The 25,999-nt window shown below is 34.1% G+C and overlaps 1 long non-coding RNA gene across 1 annotated transcript; it reads left to right on the top strand.

Moving 5' to 3' along the window:
- The first annotated feature begins 21,607 nt into the window (after nt 1–21,607).
- LOC126698393 (uncharacterized) lies at nt 21,608–23,254 on the top strand. The gene is made up of 3 exons (XR_007646449.1): nt 21,608–21,866; nt 22,001–22,244; nt 23,129–23,254. It is a non-coding gene; the product is annotated as an uncharacterized LOC126698393 (long non-coding RNA).
- Nucleotides 23,255–25,999: the final 2,745 nt, after the last annotated feature.

Genomic DNA, 25,999 nt, shown 5'->3' with positions numbered 1-25,999 from the left:
AAAATAATATAATACATGAATTGGGCCCATAATGAGGTTAGGCTTAATTGAGTCAAGCTTATAGAGAATGTGTGGCAAAAATGGGTATTAACACATTGCAATTAACCTCCCTCATTTCTTTTGAAAACCATTATTAATATCTATACTATTGATTTGAAATTGACTGTATTTTTATTTAATCTAACAATAGATTTGCATATGTCAATCATGGGACAAAGTAAACCAACAAAATGAAGGCATAACATGTATACATTTTCCCCTCGTTAAATAGAACTTGAAAGATGAAAAAGTAAAAGAAAGAAAAAATTCAGATTGAAGCACTATATAAGGAAAACAGAAGGAGAAAGATAACTTAAAATGAGTAAGATTAAGACCAAAAACTAAACAGCAGAATATTTGATCCAAAACCGTGATCTTAACATGTCATGGCATCTCATATTACACATGACTTGGCAAAATTAACAACATATGCGTTGTGTAAATTGTTATCAACCCCTATTAATTTCACGCTAACTTATGAGTGTGCCACAACATAAAAAACATATCACCTATAAAAATTATTTAAGTTAATTTTATTGGGCTAAATTATAGTGATTTTGATTTTTTTTAATGAAGAATATGATTTTTAAAAAGGGGTAATATGAAGACCAAATTGAAACCACTAATAAACTAAAGAAATAAAAAGGGGTATTTAATTTAATTATAGTTAGAATAATAACACAAAAAGGTAAAATTGTACTTCTCCACAAAGCTAACAAGTTTATTGATTCCCACGTGAGAACGTTTCCTACAAACTTATGGTTTTTATAAAATTGGGGTGATCACAATAACCTTGGCTAAGACTCGCAAGTGAACAATCTTAATAGCTAAGGTTATCTCGGTAACCATTGTAAAAACATTCACAATCTAAAAATGTTTAAAAAAAAATTATTGTAGACAATTGTAATAACTAAGGCCAAAGAGACCCTTAGGTAGACTCGTTCATATTTACTAAACTATTAATTTTCTTTATATATCTCAATGGAAGGTATAAAAATTGAAAATAAGTAAATCAAAGATATAGAAGATAAATAATTCATCCCTAGTATGTTTATATAAATCAGAAATCTTTTCTAACCATCGACATATATATTTAATTGATGATTGTTTTGGTTAGCTTGCATATGTACATTCTTGTCATAAAGAGAGCTAGAGGTTGGAAAAACTACTTACCGAATTTGAAATCTTTGATATACTTTTCATACCATTCGAGTAGACATTTTGCATGAGCACGTAAAATAGAGTGCTTCCTGATGCAAGAATCAAAGGCCTAAATAACCCGTTCGCAAGCACTTTAATTTGCTGGGTATCGGCTCCTTGTGCTTGACAAGACAATGTTTATAACGGCTTACAATGCAATTGTATAAAATGTTTAAACCTTTTCCCCTCAATTGTTTTACACTTCATTTTTTCTAGTAATGCACCCATAAAATTCATCTTCTTGAACATCATCAAGTTTTGCAAGTAAAGGAAGTGAGATTGAAAGTGAAAGAGGAATGGAAAGAACTAAAGGCAAGGTCATTTTCTTTCACTTTTACAAGAATAAGGATAATCAAATCCATCATTACCATCATTTTTCTAGCCATTTAACTTCTTCCAGTTAAGCTCTTTATTTTATTTTTAAAATTTTCAAGTTTATTTTAGAACAATAATTTGAACTCAAGTTCAAATGCCTTATATAGTTATATATAATTAAATGATGGGACACATTTAAACATAAGGATAATTAATTTATAAATTGATAGATTATAAAGTATTTTTGTTTAACTGAGTGTTTATTAAGAGTTACAACTTTTAGTAATATGAGATTTTTTTTTTTTATCAAGTAGCTTCCAATTTAAGTAATGTCTTTTGGACAGGATCACAACGTGTCATAATATTCATTGTTTAGGCAAGGAAGAATTATATGGCATTCAACACATCTGAAAAGAAATTTTTAATTAAATAGATTGCTATTTGAAAATCGTGATTTTTTATATAGATAAACTATATTATATATATATATATATATATTATTTTATTTTATAAAATTAGGTCTCTAGGTTGTTGTCATGAGCTTTTGAACAAAAGCCACATTAAATATGAGAAGAGAGATTATTCCAAAAGTCAAGATTTAAAAATTATCTTGAATTTCTACTTTGACTTCGTTACTTATTTTGTTTTTCTTTTTGTGGAATGAAAGTTTTCATAGTTATTATTTTTGGATTTTCACTATGTGGAAGGAAATTTTATTATTTGTCAAAGAAGTAACATATAACTTGTTGAAGAAGTAATTAATTTTTCTTTTCCACAAAGGAATTTGATTTATAGCCTTGAGAGAGAGAGAGAGAGAGAGAGTCAAATCAATATATATATAAATATATATATATATATATAAACCCGAAACCTCTGACCTCTTCACAATTTTCCACGTCAGCATTACTTAAATAAATATTATAAACTTTTTTATTTTTATAAAAGCAACAATCAATTATCATTTAATTTCTACAACAACATCCCGAGGTAGTTAAAAACCCAATTTCCTTCTCTCCCACGTCCCACCCATGCCCCACCATTAGTAGCTCTGCCACTGCCATAACTACCATCACCCATCACAGCCATGACAAGACCTTTGCCTAAGTCACCGAAGCATTGAGCTCCAACCCCAATTCGCACAAGTGAGGTGCTTTAATCATATTGTAGCTTTCTGATTTTTGTAGTTACTATAGGGTTTTGATTTATTTATTGGAGTTTCAATTTCTGTGGTTACTTCGGTTTGGAGTTTCAATTTTTTTTTCCATGACCAAGCTACACTATCAACAACTCGACCACTGCCATAGCTGCTCTAATAGCCTTTTGATTTTTGTAGATTAAAACTATTTGGTTTTGATTCAAAAGAGCCATTTTGCTATTGAAATTGTATGATGGTTGTGGCAATTCAAACTGAAAATTTCAATTTTGTGTGTTTGAGGGTGTTTTTTTTTTTTTTTTTTTTTTTTTTTTTTTTTTTGGAGTTCAAAATTAGGGTTTTTGAAATGTCAATTTTTGTTATTCAATTATTGGAGACTATTGCCCATGAAGTGTTTGATGTTGGATCTCAGTGAGGATTCTACATATGATTGTTTGGCTAATAATTGTGATTTCCCACAAAGTATTTTTAACATCACTCTCTAAATGCCCTTATGGATTTTCACTAGTATTATTAAAAGATCAATGCTTTGCTTACATACCTTTTACTTTTGAACCTATATGGAACCTAAGGAACTAGGTGGAACACTATGGTACTCTGATCAACATGCTAAGGCTGGATCAATTAAACTAAATGTAGATGTAGCTCTGTTACAACAATCTGCTTTCACATTGTTTTGCGGATAGCAATCCACTGTAAGATTTTTTGCTCTCTTTCCCCTTGATTTTCTTTGTTTGATTTTTTTTTTCCAATGCATTTGTGATTATTTATGGCTAATCTGAAGTTTGTTTGGGGTGAATTTGTTTAAACTTGATGTGGTTTTACATGTTATTGAATTTTAAACTGATGAGAAGCTCCGTAAGCTTAGAGTGCTCTTCTTGAAGCACACAAGCATGTTCTTACATAAAGTCCCAGGTAGAGTAGTGATACACTTATGAACTCAGATCAGTCCACTGAGTATGGTCGCAAATTAGCAGAACAATGCAACAAAGGTCAAGACTATGTAATTCTTTGGCTTTCCTACTTCTTTCCTCACTTATTTCCTTCCCAACTTCATTCATCAATAGCTCATTCTTTTTCATATTCCAATTCATTCTTCAAATATGTGCATAGATGCAATGACTACTTTGTTAAAATTTGGAATAATTTAATGCACAAGGGGAGCTTGCATGAAAAGGTACTGCATAGATAATAGTTGTTAGTCACTTTTGAAAACAAACCAATGTTTTAAATATATTTCAAATTTAGAGAGTATACCTCAAATGATTTTCATGATCTTTCAAATTCAAGCATGCTTAGAGCAACTTCATAACTTTGTGAGACAATAGTTTTAGGGTCCTTTGCAAATTCCTCAAAAAGTGTTATACTTTGGTCATCTACAAATGTGCAAAACACAAGAACTTAATTAAATGACCCAAAAGTAACACTAATACTATATCACACTCACAAAGTATATTATCAAAATAACTGGTCCAATAGTGGGCCACTAAACGTTTCCTGGCCCAACTATACCTGCTGCTTTAGTAATAACAATCTATAGAGTGAATCTAGAGTCCAACTAGGAACTGTGTAAAATGGATGAGGTGGGGAGTTTAGCATATTGGCAAGGTGCAGGAGTAGACACCAACAGAAAAGGATTGGTGATAGGAACACTTAAATACAATGAGAATGACTTAACTATTTGCCCATGAGTTTTTTTGTGGATTACTAAACTTAAGAGAAAACAGTGAGTGAGATGTAATGAACTATCTAACAATGTTTATTTAAAAAAAAAAAAACTATTTGACAATGCAAATTTTCTTCTAACAACTTGGTGTAGGGTTGAATCTAAAGGAAATCCAAGATGGTTGAATAGGCCATTCCCCCTGATGTTCTTTAAATCACTATACTCTTTTATCATCTTATGGCATGCCAATTTTACCTTAATGAATGTCCCAGTTATGAAAGCCATTCAATATTCTCTATTTTTTGTGTGAAAATTCATAGTTGCAAATATAAGAATAATAAAGCCAAATGTTATTAGCTTCGTAGTTAGATGAAGAAGTTTAGTGACTCAAATTGATACTTAGTAGAATATATTTTGTTATGCCACAAACAATCAATTTTTATTTTTCATTTTCTTTTTGTGGAAGTATATTCAATTGGAAGAAATTAGATCTTTAATGTTAAATTCAAGCAGCGTCATGTTAATACTTTGATTTGCCTAGAATCAGGAAGAATAAAAAAGATGGAAATACAAAGGAATTTCCATTACTTTATCTTATTTGTTTGATGCTAAATTATAAGTTGCTTAATGTTGGAAATTTTACCCCCTGAGCATCTTAATTGTATAATAAAAGATTTGACCTTTGATCTGATGCGGATTTGTTTGGATACAACAAACTTGAGGAGGAAAAGGTTAGAAAAGCAATGTTAAATTTTCATATTCATCCCTTCTTTTTTATTTTTTCATTATTGTTTGTTTAATCTCCCTCACTGATTGGTTCTTCTACTCTTCTATCTTACTTTTAAAAATAAAATACTAAAAATTTTGGGTTTTATGTGGATTCCTTTATCATGGGTCGTGGAAGCTGCAACTATCATGGCCATTGCTCTTGCACATGGAGGGGTAAGTCCATATGACTTCAATTTTATTTTCTTTTTCTTTTTTATCTGTCTTTTACAGTAAGGTTAGCAATTTGACCATCAAACCAGTGACCTAAAACAATGAAATAAATATGACTCTAGGCTTACTTTTTCTTGAAGATTTTCACTTTTTTTTTTTTTAAGTGTAACTAATGGAAAATCTTGCAGTGCTTAATTTGTTTTTGCATTAGTCATTATGTAGATGAAGTTGAAATGACATTTTGAAATTTCATAATTAGTCAAATTCAATTCTTCAATCAAATTATTTGGGGAAAATTCAATTCTTCAATAAAAGTTTAGATTATCATTACTTTTTTGGCATCTTGATCTTTTTAAATGAGAACCATGCTGCCAATGCAGCAGCTGCAGCTGTTCTTATGGCATGATTGGCCCCAAAAGCTAGGTTCTTCTTTGGAGATGTAATGATATTTTTATTTATACTGTTGATGGTTATATAGTTTGTTTTTGGTGGTGAAAGTTCTATATTTAATTCAATTCCAAAATTTTGGGCATGGTTAGTTTTACTTTGTGATTTTTAGTACTTGGGTTGAATGACATATAATTTGTTGTTTTGAACATCACATAGGTAATAAAGGAAAAGTAAATATTGAGGCTTCGTAACATGCTTGTAGCATTTGCATACATATTTTGTAGATGGATTTCTGAGTCTTAGATCCAAATTTGATATCGGTAAAATCTTAGAACCATATTATATAGTTTGAATATATATACATGTATGGGTGCGTGTGTGTGTGTCTTAGATCCAAATTTGCATGCATATTTTGGAGATGGATGTCTGTGTCTTAGATCCTAACTTGATATTGCTAAGATCCTAAAAGTATATCATTTAGTATGAATATTTATGTACGTATTTATGTGTATGTTTGTGTGAGTCTTAGTGCTAGACCCAAAGAAAGTGTATGTAGGAATTTCCATCTTGGGTGGAGGAACAATTGAAGTTTTTGATTTGGATGATGAGCAATCAAAGAGGAAAGTGAATGGTTCAAATAGAAGCAACAAAATCCCAGGGGAGAATCCAAAGGGAAATTACCTCAGCAAGTTGCAATATACTACACGCGAGAGTTAAGATGTGAGAAAGTTTTAATTTATCTACTTAGCAAAGGATTATTTGTGTTCTAATTATTTGTTTTGTGTTATTTTACAAGGTGAACATGTATTTTCAGCTTATGTTCAAAATGTAATAACAGCTTTCTAATTATTTGTTCATGAGTTAGCTACAAACACAAATGTTCTAACTTTGTATTAGCTTGAACCACATAACATGTCTAAGTGTTTCAACTAGCAACTTTATGGATGCTATTGTCCCCCCCCAAAAAAAAAAAAAAAAAAAGCCCTTAATGGACACTAAAACATGTTCTATAAGCTTGAACTCACATGTTTCATAGCAAAAACTACTCAGATAAATCATTAACCTGTGTATCGCACGGGCTGGCGACCAGTTTTGATAATAAATATCATTATTATCAAATTTAACATTTAACACACAATAATTTATATACAAAATAAAAGAGATAATTTTTTTTTAATTAAAATAATATTTTATTGAACTTTTTTGTGCATTGCATAAGTTGTTGTGAAAATGTTGTGCCTATAGCTTTATTAGTTGTGACTTGTAAAATATTGCCAATGAAGTTTAATTTGCTTAATTTTATCTCTTTTTATTTTTCTTTTAATAGGTGACACCACATGTGTATTCTAAACAGTAATAATCAGACCTTGAGATTTTGATCGGTTGTTTCAGGGTCATCTTTTCAAGCTCAGTTTGCCTTCATAACACAAAATTGTTTCGGATTTGTGATTCCAAAGCCCTTAATAGTTCTACTTTCTGTGAAATTGGGATCTCATTCTCTTGTATAGTCTCGTTATTTTGCTGCAACATGTACAGTACCTAAGTAAGAGAATAGAGGTTTAAGAAGATTTACAGTACTCAATTAATTAATTTTTTTTTTTTTGAGTAGGAACTCAATGTTAATTAAGTATGTATTACCTACTGAAAGTTTTTTATTTGCGAGTGTGTTACCAGATGTACGAAAAATGTGAGAAAAGAAAATAGCAATATAGCAAATCACTTGTCAATTACCTTCTTTCAAGAACATCTTCAAGCTAGGTATCTAAATTCGAGCCCAAGGAGCAACAGATCTTTCTTTTTCCCCCAATATTCTTCAAGTTGTGAGTAGCACTTCAAGAACCCATTTTGGGAACACCTTCCATCTTAAGAGGACCTAGTGCCTTCCCCAAGTTGTAGCTATAATTAAGTTCCATTTCTATCTGATTAAATGGAGAGTTAACACACTGGTACATTTGCCATGCAATAGTTACAAGTAAATTTAATTGATTTTTCATTCTAATTCTTGATATATATATATAGAAAAAATTAGACTCCTAATAACCAAAATATTGGGTCAGTTGAGGTAATTACAAAAGTAAAAATCACGTTGATTTAAGGTGCCTAGAATTTGATTCTTTAAAAAAAAAAAGTTATTAGAATTTTAGTTGAAATAGACATTAAATTTCAGGTAATTTAACATAGAGTAAACTATTTAGTAAAAGAGTTTAAATCTATATAATTTCAAATTATAATGAAGTCAGATTTTTAATAAGGAGAATTAATAATAATGATGGAAAGTAAAAATTGATAAGAACAACAAAGGTGGTGTTTCTATTGAAAAAAACAAAGAAGCGTGTATTTAAATAACAAAAAATGGTCACACTTCACGTTAAATTTCTTCTAAAACATTGTAAGTCTAAAAGCATTCTGTTAATCCTGGCTCCTGGCATGGGCTAAATGTCATTGGCCAGTCTTAGCTTTCGTGTGTTGCTGTTCACTCATTCCATTAGTTTTCTTGTCACATTTGGGGAGAGCATTTCCAGTATTATACGAACTTTGTAGTGTTCAGTTATAAAGATTTATACTTAAATAAAAGTTCTAATGTTTAAAGAATGATCTTTATCCTTCTTCTAAATATGCAGATAATTGGGGTACCACTGAAATACATCCCATTAATTAAGCACAACTCTTTGGTGAAGTATTTAGAAAATTTGATTAATTGCTTCATACCTTGTGGCTGAGGCAATTAAGTTACCCTTCAAAAAAGAGTAAAATTATTAATGAGAATCAGAATACAGTTCGTGTTGGTTGTTGTATTCTCACCCTCCTTTCCATTTGTGAAAAGATTGGATTGGCACTTTTTTTATTTTTGTTGGGTATTTGAGAATGTCTAAACAATCTTAAACATTGTCTCTTTATATGGTACGTTTGGTTGCAGGTAGAATGGGGAGAATAGAAAATAAACGAGAGAAAATAAGATTGTGTGTTGTTTGGTAAAGAGAGAATAGTTTGGTGTGTTTTTTTTTTTTTTTTTTTTTTTTTTCAATTTTATTTATTTATAAGGATGCGAGCCATGTTACCATTTTTTTTCTGTTACTCACACACAAAGGAACAAAATCCACACAACAATATCCAAGTTTTCTATTTTTCTAAGAGTCCATATATTATTGTACTAGTTTTTTCAATCCATGTCCAAAATATATGTAGTGTCAAAGTGCACCAATGCTATATCAGATTTCAGAATCAACCGATTAGGTGAATATTATTTCTTCGCTTCCAGTTGGCTAGCATCTGAACATATATCTACAGAAATGGACATTTAAATTATCTAAATTCTTGAAGTAATCGTACGGCATCTTTTGTCTTCTACAAGTATACTATTAGTTCCCATTTCTACCCCTCCATGGCTTTATGTAAGTAACCTTGTAAATGACAAAATCCGCCAGGCACTACTTGGTGTGACTGAAGTAAATATGAAATGCGAATCAAATTTATGTGCTGATCTTTATACTATTATCTTTATTGCATGCCGTGGGCATTCCTTCCAGTCAGAATCTATGTTTTAACTTGACTATGTAACAGTTGCGGGTTTTTTTTTTTTTTTGGGTGCTAACATGGGTCTCTAAAATTTTTTCAGCATCTGACTATTTTCTTGAAGGTAGCTCCAACATGTTGAGTTTTTCATCATAAATCTCATGAGACTTTAGAAACCATTATACCAACCTTTGGCATTTGCAGGGGTTTTTATATACTGGGGGTGGGGAATGGTAATTTTATAGAACTAGAAACTCTCTGTATATTCTCTCCACACTAATTTAACTCTTGCAACTTTGCAGAAGAATCCAATGGGGCTTTGGAAATTTCTCCCATATATATCTACAACAAAAAGATAACAAAGCTATAAATAGAGCTAGCATAATGATTGAAACGCCAAGGACAAAGGCAGGAATGAGGCAAAGAGAGCTACTGGATTTTAGAACACCCCAACACCCATCTTTGGGCACTAATAACTGGGGCGGTGCCTCTCCCTTGTTAGCAAGAAACATTCCCAAGGAGTCACTTGAACTGAGGCACCTAAGGCTCAACACAATTCGCACCCGTGATGAGATCTTCTCAGCTCAGCCTGATAGTTATGCATCCACTCATGAATACGCCGCTCCCACGCCAAGCCACAGCAGCAGGAAAGGATTTTTATCAAAGCTGAAGTTCCGATGGAAGAAAAAGCTGGCTGTGTTAGAGTTGAATACAAAGAAAATGAGATTGTTTCCAAGAGGCAGGGGCAAGTGGGATCCTAAAAATAGGTGGCCTCAAGGTTGGAGTTTATTCTTTTTATGCATACAAAAGGTTGGCAGTGAAAATTGCAGGTGATGGAGAGCAATCATGTCCTTTGATTGAAGAGGGTGACTTCAATCCTTAATTTTTCCGAGAGTATATGAGTTTTTTTTTTGGAGAAACCGAGAGTGTGAGTTTGATTACTGGATAATAACCAAGAGGGCGTGACATATGCCTAGCAATTAATTTATATATAAAAGTATGAAATATTAGATTGTAGCTTTCTCTTTTCAGTTTGTGAAAGTGCCTACGTCAGTTAAATTTCCTGAATTGTTTTAGACTGCAGTAGTCTGTTCCCATGAAATCTCAATATATAATACTTTATAGCGCATAGCACATTATATATCAATATATATGCACGAGATACAGTTAAGGTGAGGCAATATATGGGGTTTGAGGGATACCCTGTGGTTCCAGCACCTCTTGTCATGCCTAGCCACTCCCCCTTCCCCCTATTTACCTATTACAAACAAAATAAGAAAAATAAAAGGAGAAACAATATACGTTTAATTGAAGAACTACATCATCTTCATGATTTGAGATTCAAATGTTAGACCTGTACTATGCTTATCCCTCCCAAGCACGAGCTAAACTGGGATCTAGTAGCCAGGTATTGAGTACCTCATCAACCTCATAAAAATTAATCTTGAACTCTTAGACATCTTTTTAATTTATATATAGCTCTACTAGATTGGACATTCTACCGCATTTACTTTTAATTAACACTATACTAGTAGAGTGAGTACCTAAACTAGAGTTAAGTATGTCTTCTTACTTAATAAGACTAATACCTCATATTATGTGGATTAGATTGGATAAGTATGTGTTGTGTTGGTGTGCCAAGTCTCACATAAGTGTTTGCTAGGTGTGCATTTAGGATGAGCTGAATTTTTCAGCTTATCTCTACTTTTAGTTTTTTTTTTTTTTTTTTTTGCTATTATTAATGGATTCCATTGCACTTTTTGATATTATTTATGAGTCTTACTGTACTATTCAGCTTATTTTTTTAACATTTTTTCTACACTTTCAATAAAAAGTTTTCAGTTTTAACTAAATAAGCTGTTTCAGACGAACGCTAGGTCAAATTATGATATATCATAAATGTAGCCAGCACTTCGTTATACTATGAGAAGTGGTATCAAAACTAGGTTAATATCAACACGTGCCTCGGGCGCACTGCACCAAAACATGGGTTTTGATGAGATCGTCAAGAATTTAAATACAAGGGATTGTGATGCCCAAAATTTTATTGATTGGATTTGTGTTTTATGGACTATGGGTGTGAAAGATTTGGAAAACCAAGAAAGAAAAGAAGAGAGAAACTTGAAGAGCTAGAGAGAGAAAATAGAGCAAGAAATTGCTTGAATCAAATCTGTATTTCACTTAATGAATCAAAATGTACAAGAGGTTTTCATTATATAGTAACAAATAAAGAACCTAACTTCCATACTATAAGGAAAACGGCTACCACACATGTATTTGATACGTGTGAACAGAAACAATACAATTAACTAACTATCTATGTCTCATCAAAAAAAAAAAAAAAAACTAACTATCTATGAATTACATGTAGCATAACAAGTAAATAATCAAGTTCTGTCGTTTAGTCACACTTGTATGTCGTTTAAGCAACAACCAAAAACTCTGCATATGCTTCACTGCTGCACTTCCTTCTTCTTCTAATTCTTAACATCTTTGCACTTAGCATCTTTACAGGGTGTCTATTGCAAAATCATGGTTATCCTTCCATGATCAATCAGAAAAGAAAAACAGCTATTGAAAGCATACACGTGGTTGAATGGAGTCGATCCCTAAATTTCTGCATCACATGTACTTGTTCAAGGCATGGTTGCCATGTCAGTCGCATGTCCTCTACCCTAGCCTCTATGTCTCACATTGTACTTCACCTCTTATATTAAGACACGCATCTATTTTAAATTATTTTCTCTTCTTGCTTAACGCTAACTTCCTTTGTCTAATGTTTTGAAGAAATATTAGTTAGCAAAAGACTTGCATCACTCTAACTTTTAGGGGGTATTTGGTTCGTTGCGATGTTAATCACATTAAGGTTATATTACTGTAGTGTGAACATTATGGTGTCTGATTCATTTTATTGTGCATTGGATTATGGTAATCTAAGATTATAAAATATGTCACATTACCTTATGAATGGGATGATCTTACATTATTTATTGGTGGGGAATATAATAATTTGTTCAATTGACAAAATTGTCATAATATATTTTTAAATCCTATCCTCTCTCCTCATCAAATTCAAAGCCAATGAAGACAAAGACTTCGTTGGAGGAGGCGGCACCAATGAAGACTTCGCTGGAGCATCGCATTACGAAGATGAGAATCAAAACTTTGTCACTAACTTCGCTTCCCTCTACCACTCAATTTTCTCGCCAAAATCATCATTACCTTCCACCTTGATCTCCCCCTAACAGCCCTTCCACGTCTAAGTCTCTATCTATTTTCGTACTCTATAAATGTCTGCTAATAAAACTTGTTATACTTGCTTCTTTGAAAATCTCGTGGGATGAGCTAAACCTAATATATGCATGGTAATGCATCTCTAAAATCGTATGGTTTTGACTTGGTTAATTTATTTTGAGAAATAACTATTGAATCCATTCATGAAATGTGTTATGATTTGATACGAGTTATTTGCAAACAATGTGTCTTGGAAAGATTGACCATGAGCCTAGACCCTGTCTGGGTTAGGGGCATGACAGTTTTTGGTGCTACATTATTATATGATGAAACTTGTGAAACTTTCACATGGTTGTTTAACTATTTTATGAAGGCAATTTCCGATGAGAACCTCATGCTATCCTCACAGACCAAGATCCTACAATGATAAAAGTATTAGCTTTGCAATGTCCTAAAACACATCGTCGTTTATGTGTTTGACATATGAATCAAAATGCAGTGAAGCACCTTAGTGATGTATTTCGAAGGTGTAGTAGTTTTGCATTAGTAGTTGTACATATGACCATGACAATTAAGAAGATTTTTTGAATACAGGGAAAAAGATGCTTGATAAATATGTTTTGAGAGTAATAGTTGGTTGCAAAGACATTTTGAGTTAAAGAAGAAATGGGCTCCGGTTTATGAGAAAAAAAAATATTTTTTACTGATGTCTACCACTCAAAGAAGCGAGAGTACTATGAACAATCAAATAAAGAAATACATAGTTTATAATTATGATTTGGTGCTTTTTTTTCATTACTTTAAAAGGTTGGTTGACAATAGATGTTATAAAGAGTTGACAGTAGATTTTCAAGCAACTCAAAGTAGACTATTGTTGGAACATCTTATGAAAATATTACAGCATACAATAATGTTTATACTCTTTCTATCTTTAAGTTGTTTCGTCATGAATTATGGTTCACTTAGGATTGTGAATTACATAAGTGTGGACAGGAGAGAGCTGTGAGTACATTTAAAATTGTTCCTTCTGGTAAATCTCGTCAACTTGTGGTTGAATATGATTCATCAACATCTACAGTGACATGTAGTTGTAAAAATATTGAATTTGTTGGAATTTTATGTGCCTGTGCCTTAAAAGTTTTATCTTTGCAAAATTTTAAAAGGGTACATGATCATTATATTCTTAAAAGGTGGATAAAAGATGCTAAGAGTAGATAAGCGAAAAATACTTAATGTTTGTTGGACCAAATGACTAGAATGTAGATGTGGGAAGTCACTACAAAATGTTCCTTAAATTGTATTCAAATTTGGCCAGAATAGTTGCATTGACTGATGAATCTTTTTGTATGGCTTTGGATTGGTCATGAAATAACATTAAATGAAGTAGAGGCAAGTTTGAAAAACTTATCAAAAGAGTCTACTGTTGGGAGTACCAATTTTAAATTAAAGGCTCAACAAGTTTTTTTTTTTTTTTTTTTTTTTTTTTTTTTTTTTTTTTTTTTTTTTTTTTTGAGGAAGAAAGGCTCAACAAGTTGATGATAGTGTACAAACCTATTAAATATGATGAAAATAAAATTAAAAGAATAAAGCTTAAACAAAGGCGAGATATTTCATAGAAGAAACGGAGCATTAAGGCCACTTAAGCCTTTTTTTATTTTTTTTTTAATTTTTTTTTATGTCACCTAAGCTTTATTCTTGGATCTTCATGGAAGGTGGCTTTTAATGCACTTTTTCGAGACACCTGTTTCCCTTTAAGCTTTATTCTTTTAATTTTATTTCCTTCATAACTAATAAGTTATTCACTATCATTAATTAGCTTGTTAAGCTTTTAATTTAATATGGGTGCCCAACAATAGACTCTTCAATTGATAAATTTTCCAAACTCGCATCTACTTTATTCAAAGTAATTTCATGAGCATCCAAAGCCATACGAAAAGACGAGTCAGTCATTAAATCTCTTACCGCCAAATTTGAATTCATTCTTATTAAGAAACTCTTTGTAATGACTTCACACATCTACGTTCTAGTTATTTGGTCCTACATACATGTGAAAATTTTTCACATATCCACCCTTAGCATCTTTTGTCCACCTTTTAATAGTATAGTGATCAGGTACCTTTCAAATTTTTGTAAAGATAAAACTTTTAAGGTGTGGGCACATAAAATTTCCAACAAATTCAAAAATTTTACAACTACATGTACTGAAGATGTCGATGATCAATTTCAATCATGTGTTGACAAGATTTAATAGGAGGAATAATTTTATATGTAGTCATAGCCCCTCCTCCCTACACTTATGTAATTCACAATCCCAAATGAACCATAATTCATGACTGAACAACTTAAAGACTACAAGGGTATAAACATTGCTGCATGCTGTAATATTTCAACAAGGTGTTCCAATGATGGTTTACTTTGGGTTGCTTTAAAATCTATACTTTTAACTCTTTATAATGTCTATCGTTAACCAATCTCTAAAAGTGATGAAAAAAAATGCAGCAAATTATAATTATAATCTATGTATTTCTTTATTTGATTGTTCATACTCTCGTTTCTTTGAAGCGTAGACTATTAGTATAAAATATTGTTATACTTCGCCCATTAACCAAAACTCATTTTTCCCTTAACTCAAATTGTCTTTGCAGCCAACTATTAATTCTTAGACCATATTTATCAAGCATCTCTTCCCATGCATTTAAAAAATCCTCATCATTGTTATGGTCATATACAGAACTATTAGAGTCTATTGTAAAACTTCTACACCTTCCAAATACATCACTAAGGCATTTCGTTGCATTTTGATACATATGCTAAACACATAAACGATGATGTATTTTAGGCTATTGTGAAACTAATGCTTTTGCCATTGTAAGATCTTGGTCTATGAGGATATCTTGAGATTTCTTATCAGAAATTTCCTTCACAAAAAGAGTTAAACAAACACATTTAAAGTTTCATAAGTCTTCATATACTAATGGTGCACCAAAAATAATACATTGCTTGTGATTATTTATACCAACAAATAAAGCAAATGGCCAATCATCTTTTTTCTTTTCTTTTTTTATAAGTTGTATCAAAACATACCATGTCTCCAAAATATTCATAATCTAACTTCATTCTGCTATTTGTCCAAAAAATATATGTAATAAGATCATCAAGGTCAACTTGAATTGCAAAAGAAAAATTTAGGTCTTTAAATTACATGCTTTATAAATATTCAAGTAGGCACCTTGTATCCTCGATTTTCATATATTCCATTTGTCTTGTACCCAAATAATTGTTATAATCCTCAAGAATGAAACCAAGATGCTCAATTCTATCTACCCTTCTAGCCATTAATCCTACACTTGCCTTTGGCGCAATTCCAGAATTTGCTACCAATTTAGCTTCAACAGCTTGAGCAGTATTAATTGTTCTTTTTTTTTTTTTTATCTAAGGAACAAATTCTTACAAGGTGAAGCTAATAGATGTGAATGCTTTGCAAAAAAACTTTCAACACCATATTTATGGTATATCTTTGATGTAGGACACAATTTACTATATTATTAATGTAATTTATTATTTTTGGTATTTTTATGTAAAAACATTATTTTAGGTTTAGGTGATTTATTTCCTTGTTTTTAGGTGCATTTAATGCTTTTTAGGTCAAATTTGGTTCCTGTTATGATTAGGTATCAATTAAGAGTTATTTTAGAATATATTTTCTTATCTGTTAAGTTTTACGGAGCTCTTAAAAAGGCCCTTAAGTCTGTAAACGTTTTTCATAGTTTATTATCAATAAAAATTCAGACTTTTGTCTATTGTGTTCTCTGGTGGATGGCTGACCTATCACCTTGTGAATTCAAGGAACCCCTCGTGGATTCGAGGTTTACTACCTAGAAACTAATAGTTTAGTTCCTGTTCCATCAAGAGAGCATCATGTGTGCTTTCTTTAGGTTTCCGCGACATCAATTGGTATTAAAGCCTTGACTTACCCTGGTCTGACTGCTAACTAGCGAGATGGTAACCACCGCCACAACAACGACGAATAACTTAGTGAGTATTACGTGACATATGACAAGCACTCACAAATATCTATGCTAGGATGGCACCGTTGAAGAATGGAAACAATAGGGATAACTGCAGCGGAGACCTAACTCATGGGCAACCTATTGGTAACCAAATTTCAAACAGACCTTATAAAAGAATTGCAAGTTTTAATGGTTATTTTTTAAAAGAAGATTTTCTTAATTGGTTACTTGATCTAGAGGATTTATTTGGCTATGAGAATATTTGTTATAAGAGAAAAGTTGGACTTGCTTTGTATAGACTAGTAAGTATGCCTTATGTTGGTGGGAACGAGTACAATCTGATAGAATCCGACAAGGTAAAGACAAAATTCGATCATGGTCAAGGATAAAAAGATGCTTGCTATCAAATTTTATCTTTTGGATTGTGAAGAAATCTTGTCGTATACAATACAAGATTATTATTGGCCAAGAAGTTTATACTTGAATTATTTTGAAGAGCCAAATATTCCATCGTTAAAGGAAGAATTACATGTTGAAGAAAATATTTGTAAGGTTGAATTTATTCAATTATGTGTTGGCTTTATTCCATGTCAAATTTGCTTGTAATTTAGCAATTAGATACCCTGTATTTATGTGGGAATTATGTAAGGGTAGTGTGTGAGAGAGTGTGAAGAAAGTTCAAGAAGTGTGTACTCAAGAAGAGCCTCACGACTAGATCTCGCAATTGGCGAGTCGCCAAAGGTAGCACACGTGTGAAGCATGTAGGGGAGCTGAAGGGTCACGCCAGCTGTAGCACTACAGGACAAAACTTTCAGTCTGGCCAGACAGTTAGCTCACGACTCAAACTCGCGACTTCTTTCAGTCGCGAGGTTGAGTCGCCAGAATGCCCTGCTTGGTTGTAACTGACTCTTCGCGTTCTTCATACACCCTATTATAAATACCCTTATACCCATGAAATGTAGAGAGCTTCTAAAGAGAATTTTGAGAGAGAAACCTTAGAGAAAAATAAGATTAACTCATCCACAATCTTCATCTTTTGATTCTCCAAATTCCTCTACTCTCATCCTCTCCATTGACATATCCTTGAGAGATACATTTAGCCAAATCCTTATCTCACCATACACATATCAGTGAAAAGGTATTTTGGTGCTTGGGAAGTAGTTCAGAAGGAACCAATTCATTTTGGTTGATGCAATGGGCTATTACGGGATTCGGTAAGTTAGAGAAGACAAGATTCGGCGTAACCCTATTGGAGCAAGAAGCTTGGAGGGCTTAGGTGTATTGGGTAGATTAGGCTTGGAAGGTCTTCTGCTATTTATGTATCCAAACTTTATTCTCTAGTGGATTATTGATAGCTTGGAGGGCGGCAAAGAGGTTTTTCGCCGAGTACTTCGGTTTCTTCTTCGATAACACATCGTCGTGTTATCTTTGTGTTTGCATCTTTCTTCCCTTTCTCTTTACCTTTTAATTACTGCTGTGTTGGTTATTAATTATGGTTTAGAGTGTGTTACCAATTTTGTTATAAGTTATATTTCATTTTCCGCACATATATTGTTTGATTATAAGCTTGTGTTGGTATTTTTAATTTGAAGGTCTAAACATTCATAGGTGTTTTACACACTATTTGAACTTTCAATATTGTTCTTGAAGAATATGGAGAAGTCAAAGAAGAAAATATAGAGATTTCTGAGGAAATTAATGAAAGCCTTGTTATAGAAGAAGAACTTGAAATCAAGATTGTGGAGGAGATGAATGAAGACCCCATTATAGAGAAAGATCTTGAGGTTGAGATAGTAGAGACCATTAAAGAAGAAATTATAGAGGATGTTGTCAATGATCTTGATGAAATCAAGTTAGATGATTGCAACATTCAAACTCCTATTATTTTATTGGGAGACATCGAAACAAAGTTTATTGATTTTATTGGGGTGGAAAGATTTGATTTGATCATTGACTCTTATTTGGTAAATATTGTAAATTACATGAAGATCAAGGGAGAAGAAGTTCAAGTTGCCCAATTAATGATTTTCAAGTTTGGCAAGAAGACAAAGAAGATGAAGTATTCAAAGTATTAGTTCTCTTGGCATGGGAGATTTCAGATTTCAAAGATGAACTCGAGGACGAGTTTGTTTCAAGTGGAGGGGTCTGATGTAGGACAAAATTTACTATTTAATTATTGTAATTTATTATTTTTGGTATTTTTATGTAAAAAACATTATTTTAGGTTTAGTTGATTTATTTCCTTATTTTTAGGTGCATTTAATGCTTTTTAGGTCTAATTTGGTTCCTGTTATGATTAGGTATTAATTAGTAGTTATTTTAGAATATATTTTTTTGTCTATCAAGTTTTACGGAGCCCTTAAAAATGCCCCAGTCTGTAAACGTTTTTCATAGTTTATTATCAATAAAAATTCAGACTTTTGTCTATTGTGTTCTCTGGTGGATTCCAGACCCCTTGTAGATTCAAGGAACCCCTCGTGGATTCAAGGTTTATCACCTAGGAACTAACAGTTTAGTTTCTATTCCATCAAGAGAGCATCGTGTGTGTTTTTTTTAGACTTCCGCGACATCAATCTTTAGCATGATTGTTATAAAAATCATATGCTTCTTCCTCAATATCTCAAACTGCATGCCTAATTTTGGAATCGCCTCTTCTTTTTATAATAGCATGGATTTCATCTTTGTCATCTATCAATATAGTTTTTACTGATTCAGATATAACGGATGGATCAATTTTCGGACTGATTGACGTTCAGTCTTAGAAGGCGTTTGGATAGGAATTATAATTCCTACGTTTGCCTTTTTTTTTTTTTTTTTTTTTTTTTTAATCCAACGCCTCTTGAATTGTTCATGAGACATGAACAGTGCAATTAGGCAAATGCATAGTGTGCATAGTGATTTCATTAATGAACAGTAACCGAAATCCATTATCAGTATTATCCATCACCTTAATCATCAACCCAAAAAAAAATATATATATATATATATATTTAATTTTTCTAAAACTATTATATTATTTAGATTTTCAAAGTATCAATTTATATATAAATGCTACAAGTATGATCAACTCAGAATTTTCTATAAGAAAAATTGTTAAAATAATAACACCAAGAGAGATTTAAAAATAAAAATTAAAAAAACAGAAGAAGAAAGAAAAACTTACTGCCATATATGATTTTGTAAGGGCTAAGAGGCTTGCAAAGTCCAGGATATAGCTTTCTTTTGCTACGTTCAAATTAAATCCATTGCAACTATACCACTCACCCTCCCAAAAAGAAAACAAACAACAAAACCGTGGAAGAAGAAGAAGAATATATGCAAAAGAAGATGGGAAGTGAGAGAAAAAAAAAAAAAAAAAAATTAAAGCGGCAGAAGTGATTATCAGAAAACGGGTCCACTTTACCAGACCTAAGGGCTGACTAAAAAACATGAGTCACGTGATTTAAGAATTAAACAGTGTCTTACGCTTAATATGAGAGGTGGAGCACGATGTAGAATGATGTTTTTAAGTGGGCTTTAACTACTTTTTAGTTTTTACACAGTGGATCTTATGAATGAATATTGAAACCTCGTGTGGTATGTGGGTTGGGTTGGGTTTGCTCATGGACCTATTGAAGGGGAAAAAAAAATGTTCACTTAGCTAGCCCTAAGATCCAAAGCTTATTGGAGATGCATTCAAATTATAGGACTTCTTTTCAAAATTCCTAATTCCGTTTCAATGTCCATTTCAATAGAGAGTCAATTTCAAATCAGAGGCACTTTGGTTTGGTTAGGGAACAACATATTTAAATACCAGTACATTATTTCGAGATTACCGCTATATATATATATATATATTTGTGTTTGTATTTGCATATTTATTTATGTAAGTACTAATTTTTATGTTTATTAACAAAAAAATCCAAATATTTTATAAGCCTAAATATTAGCCTAAATACATTAACCAATATATTAGCTTAATTAAATTCTTCTTTAAAAAATCTTAAATAATAAGTTTGTTTTTTTTATTTTTTTTATTTTTTTATTTTATATATATATATATATATATATAAATCTAAAATTTTAACATTTATTTATTGTACCAACCGCAACGTCAATATTGGTGGAAACACTCAAAATATGCCAGATACAGCCGGTACAATATATTTCCCTAGTATCGGTCAATACCAGTACGGTATTGACTTCCCTAGTTTGAATTTTCCTTTTCTATCCAAAAAAAAAAAAAAAAAGATTGTTGCTACAACAACTAACAATCTAACATAATGTTTTTTTCCCCAAAGGTTTTGTGAGTTGTTTAAGAGATAGCACATTGGGAGACTTCAATTGAGTAAACATAACATATACATACACATTTTAACCCAAAAGTTTAGGCTTATGAGTTTGGGTCTAATTATGTTATATTAATCAACAAATCTCCCCCTTCACATGTGAGCTTTTTACCAAGTCACTTGTGACACTTCAGTAACTATGGGTGGAGTGAACATGGGAGTCTTCCTTAACTATGGGTGGAACTTACATGGAAGCCTTCCTCTTCTACTTGGTGAGACTAACTAATGAATAACTGATCTTGAACTATCAGCTTTGATATCACTTGTTAGGGATATAAGACATTGGGGAGACTCTAATTGAGGAGCTAATATAACATATAGAGATTACATAATTTAGCCCAAAAGTTTAAGCCTATAAATTAGGTCTAAGAAAACGAATCAAGTTGCAATGATTCCCTCGTCCCTGCAGGATAAGCTTTGCTTTGTTCTTATATAGACCTCCATTTTATATATGTCTTATAGTACATTATTTAAAGATGCTTTTCCAATTAAACTCTGTTCGAATATTTATTATAATTTATTTCCCTTTTCTTTAGAAACATTAAAAAAAAATCCATTTGGCTTCAGTCTTTGTTGTGTTAGGCATCCAAAACCAAGAATAAATTGAGAGAAGGATTAAATATTAGGGATAGAAGTAGAACCATTTCTTTAATTTATTCGCGTTGGCAACAGTGACTTGTCTGTTTTTGTTTTCTGTTATACAAATTGTCAACAAGATCATTGAAAGAATATGCTTTTGAAAGGATTTGAATACCTATTTCTTTGTCCACTTGAAAAAAACAAATATCTCTACAACTACAAGAGAAAGCTAGCCAGCAGGCAATCCTTTTGACTTTTCCCTAAGCTAAATTATACAGTGCACTTATTTGACAAAAATGGAGAAGCTCATATCAAGCAGATGTCACTTGCAACTTGTGCCAGAAACTTACATATTACCACCAGAAAGTAGACCAGGACAGACACAAGTTCCTCTATGTGAGACTATTCCAGTGATTGATCTTGAAGGAGAGCTTAGTTTTGATCGAGCACACTTGATTAAACAGATTATACAGGCTAGCCAAGAATTTGGATTCTTTCGGGTTTGATATACTACAATCTTCTTCATTTTGTTTCTCAGAAAATTTCATATTACAATATTGATAGTCACTTTAGAACCATGTTTAGCTTTGTTAGAATTCTAAACAAATTTCATTTTATTGGATTGGAAAAACAGTTGATTAATCATGGGGTTTCAGAGAAACTGACGCATGATGTAATTGATGTGGGCAAGGAGTTCATTGTGCTGCCTGCCAAGGACAAGGCAAGCTTATATTCTGAGGACCCCCAAGCAAAGTTGTAGACACAAGCATAGATTATGATTCAGAGAAGGTACACTACTGGAGAGATACTTTGAGACACCCTTGTCATCATCTAGAGGAACACATGCAATTTTGGCCAGAAAAGCCACCTCATTATCGGTATGTTTGGCCTAATATGTACCCATGACCTCTCTGTAGTGGCATACGCACTGATTGATTTATACATTTTCTTTGTTGGTGCAATCATGTCAAAATCCTTGGAGTGAACTCGTATGGTTTTGGTATAAGAAAATACTCAAGATACTATAAATTTTACTACAAAAACTTACAAAATGTCATGACAATGAATACGATCGGTTCAATTTCAACACATAGTAAATAAATATTTGGCTAAGTTACAAATTGCATTGTCTAACTTAATTTGCCCAATATTCAATTCATTCTAATAACTTCACTTTCGTTTAATTATGACCTTAGCTAACTTTCAATTTTGTTTTTTGGTCAATTTAGTTATTCTGTTAGTCGCTGTCAAAATAGTATTTAAAATATTTAGACTAAATTACAAATTGCATCCTTTAGTAAAATTAAATGGTGCAATTTGTAATTTAGCCTAAATATTTTAATTACTATTTTGAATTGGTGACACATTTATTTGTAAGGTTTATGCAATAAAATATTTAGTATCCCTAATAACACTTTTTCTTATAACATGATTTTAATAAATATATATCTAAAGATCGTACCCATGCACAAAGCTTATTTCATTTGTTCACTTATGTTATCTAGTATTGCAAACAGTTCTTTCAAAGATTTTCCTTATAATTTCCGATAATATCATCTGCCTCGTCTTTTTGCTTTTACGATGCTAAATTCCACTTAACTTTTTTTTTTTTTTTTTGAGAAGGTACATTCCCCTTAACTTGATACTCAATTTATCACATAAATACAGCATCAACTTAATATATATATATATATATATATATATTTATATATTTTAAAGTTGATAATGACAAACCTCCACTTTTTCTCCTCTTAAATTACAGGGAGGTGGTTGGTAATCATGCAGCAGAGGTGAGGAAGCTGAGTTTGTGGGTTTTGGATTTAATTTGTGAAGGATTAGGACTTGAATCAAGATATTTAAGGGAAGAACTCAGCCAAGTTCAGTTAATGGCTATTGAAGACGGTTAGAAATGCGGAATACATGACGGGCCCACCTGGACGGGCATGACGTCCCTGCTTGACGGGCCCACCTGAACGGGCATGACGGCCCTGATTGACGGGCCCGCCTGAACGGGCCTGACGGCCGTTCTTAAGGGCCCACCTGAACGGGCCTGACGGGTTGGGACTGTTGGGCTTGTGCAAGGGCTATCCCACGCGCGTTGAAGGTCCATCGCTGACAGGCCCAATAAGGGCCCATGATCTGGAAACGGGAATCCTTGCTCACCACGCTTAGAAGAATTGGGACTAGAGTCCCACATTGAAAAGATGTGAAAACCAAAAAGGAAAAGTCAACCCTCTATCACTATAAAAGGTCTAATACCCACAGTAATCGAGGTACGCTTTAATTGACCCTCTCTAACGCTCTAAGTAAAACAAGAATAATTCTAACTTGACCGTCGGAGAACCTTTGGCCGGCACCACACCGGTGCTCTGTGAAGGACGTCCGTCGATTGTTCTTGTCGTGCAGGTTCGATTCGAGTCGCGAGTACGGTGTGACCCATTGGTGACAATTTTCAACGTCATCAGTTGGCGCCGTCTGTGGGAAAGACGACCGGGTACGGTAACATTTCCTAGATAAAGGAGTTACATGGTACTCACGCGCTCGATGGCAACCACAAATGACGTCCAAGAAGAAGCCCCTACGACTGCCCTTGAGAGACAGGTCAAGACGCTCGCCGCAGCCGTGGAGCGCCTCACCAAACAAAACCACGACCTGACAGAGCAGCTGAATCAAAAGAGTGCAGCGGTGAATAGCCAAGGAGAAGATCAAGAAGGGAACAGTGAGGAAAGGAGAAATAATGACGGACCACAGGAGAGTAACGCCCCGAGCAAACAAGTGCGACGGGACGCTAGCATCCCCTCAGTGACAGACACAGCTCCACAACCCATCATCGCGGAGATGCAGGCGATGAAGGAACAGATGGAAGTCCTGATGAACGCTCTCAAGGGGCGAGTGTCCAGCGATCTTGACGACCTTGTCAACCGGACTGACTCGCCATTTACGGCGTCCGTAAACTCCTTCCCCCTGCCGAGTAAGTTCCGCATGCCGAGCATGGACAGCTATGACGGAATCAAGGACCCCCTCGATCACCTAGAGACCTTCAAGACCCTGATGCACCTTCAGGGAGTGGCGGACGTAATTATGTGTAGGGCATTCCCTACAACCCTGAAGGGCGCGGCAAGGATTTGGTTCAGCCGGCTGACACCAAACTCCATCGGCACCTTTAGGGAGCTGAGCGCTCAGTTCACTACGCACTTCATCGGAGGACATCGGTATAAGAAGTCCACAGCTTGTTTAATGAATATCAAGCAGAGAGAGGAGGAGACGTTACGGGCCTACATATCACGCTTCAATAAAGAAGCGCTCACGATCGACGAAGCCGACGACAAGATATTGGTGGCAGCGTTCACGAACGGGCTGAAGGGGGGTAAGTTTTTGTTCTCCCTATACAAAAACGACCCAAAGACCATGTCAGAGGTGCTTTACAGGGCCACCAAGTACATGAACGCTGAAGACGCATTGTTAGCCCGAGAAGACAGACCCAAGAAAAGGGACAGACAAGAGGACCCCCGACAGGACCAGGGGCGGAAGAGAGGACGGATGGGAGATCGAAGGGAGGAGAGACGCCCAAAACCAATGGGCGGAAGGTTCACAAGTTTCACTCCGTTGACCGCCCCGATAGACCAAGTCCTAATGCAGATTAAGGACGAAGGATCCCTGACGTTTCCGGGAAAGCTGAAGAGTGATCCCAACAAAAGGTCCAGAGACAAATATTGCCGCTTCCACCATGACCATGGTCACGACACGGCCGACTGCTATGATTTGAAGCAACAAATCGAAACCCTTATCCGACAAGGGAAATTGAAGAAGTTCGTCAGTAAGGAGAGAACGGATCAACCCCCACAAGAACAACACCCCCGCCGAGAGAACGAGCGACCAAGGCCCCCATTGGGGGACATAAGGATGATAATTGGAGGAACAGGTGCGGCCGGATCGTCAAAAAAGGCTCGCAAAACATATCTTCGGATGGTACAGAATGTCCAATTAGCAGGCACAGTGCCAAAGATGGCAAGAAGGGAAGGCCCTATTATCGGGTTCTCGGAAGAGGATGCAAGGCGCCTACACCATCCACACGACGATGCCCTCGTCGTCACCTTGCGGGCAGGCGACTACAACATCCACCGAGTGTTAGTCGACAACGGTAGTTCGGCCGACATCTTGTATTATCCGGCGTTCCAACAAATGAGGATTGATAGGGAGCTGCTGATACCAACAAACGCCCCGCTCGTTGGTTTCGGAGGGAGTAGAATATTCCCTTTGGGCGCAGTCACGTTATCGGTGACGGTAGGAGATTACCCACAACAAATCACCAAGGACGTAACATTCTTGGTGGTCGATTGCTCGTCAGCCTACAATGCTATTATTGGGCGACCCACGCTCAACTCGTGGAAGGCGGCAACATCAACTTACCACCTGATGATCAAGTTCCCAACAGAGTATGGGGTAGGAGAGCTACGCGGAAGTCAAATTGCCGCACGAGAATGCTACGTAGCTATGATGGAGGTGGAAGACCAGATCCAGGCCTTGAACATAGAAGAACACCGAACGACGACAGAACCTACAGAGAAGCTAGAGGAGATAACTCTCGACGGTTCCAATCCAGACCGAACCACCAGGATCGGAACGCTTGCAA

This window comes from Quercus robur, chromosome 9 (assembly GCF_932294415.1).
Source record: "Quercus robur chromosome 9, dhQueRobu3.1, whole genome shotgun sequence".
Classification (NCBI taxonomy): Eukaryota; Viridiplantae; Streptophyta; class Magnoliopsida; order Fagales; family Fagaceae; genus Quercus; species Quercus robur.
This window is presented reverse-complemented; position numbering and strand designations above follow the sequence as displayed.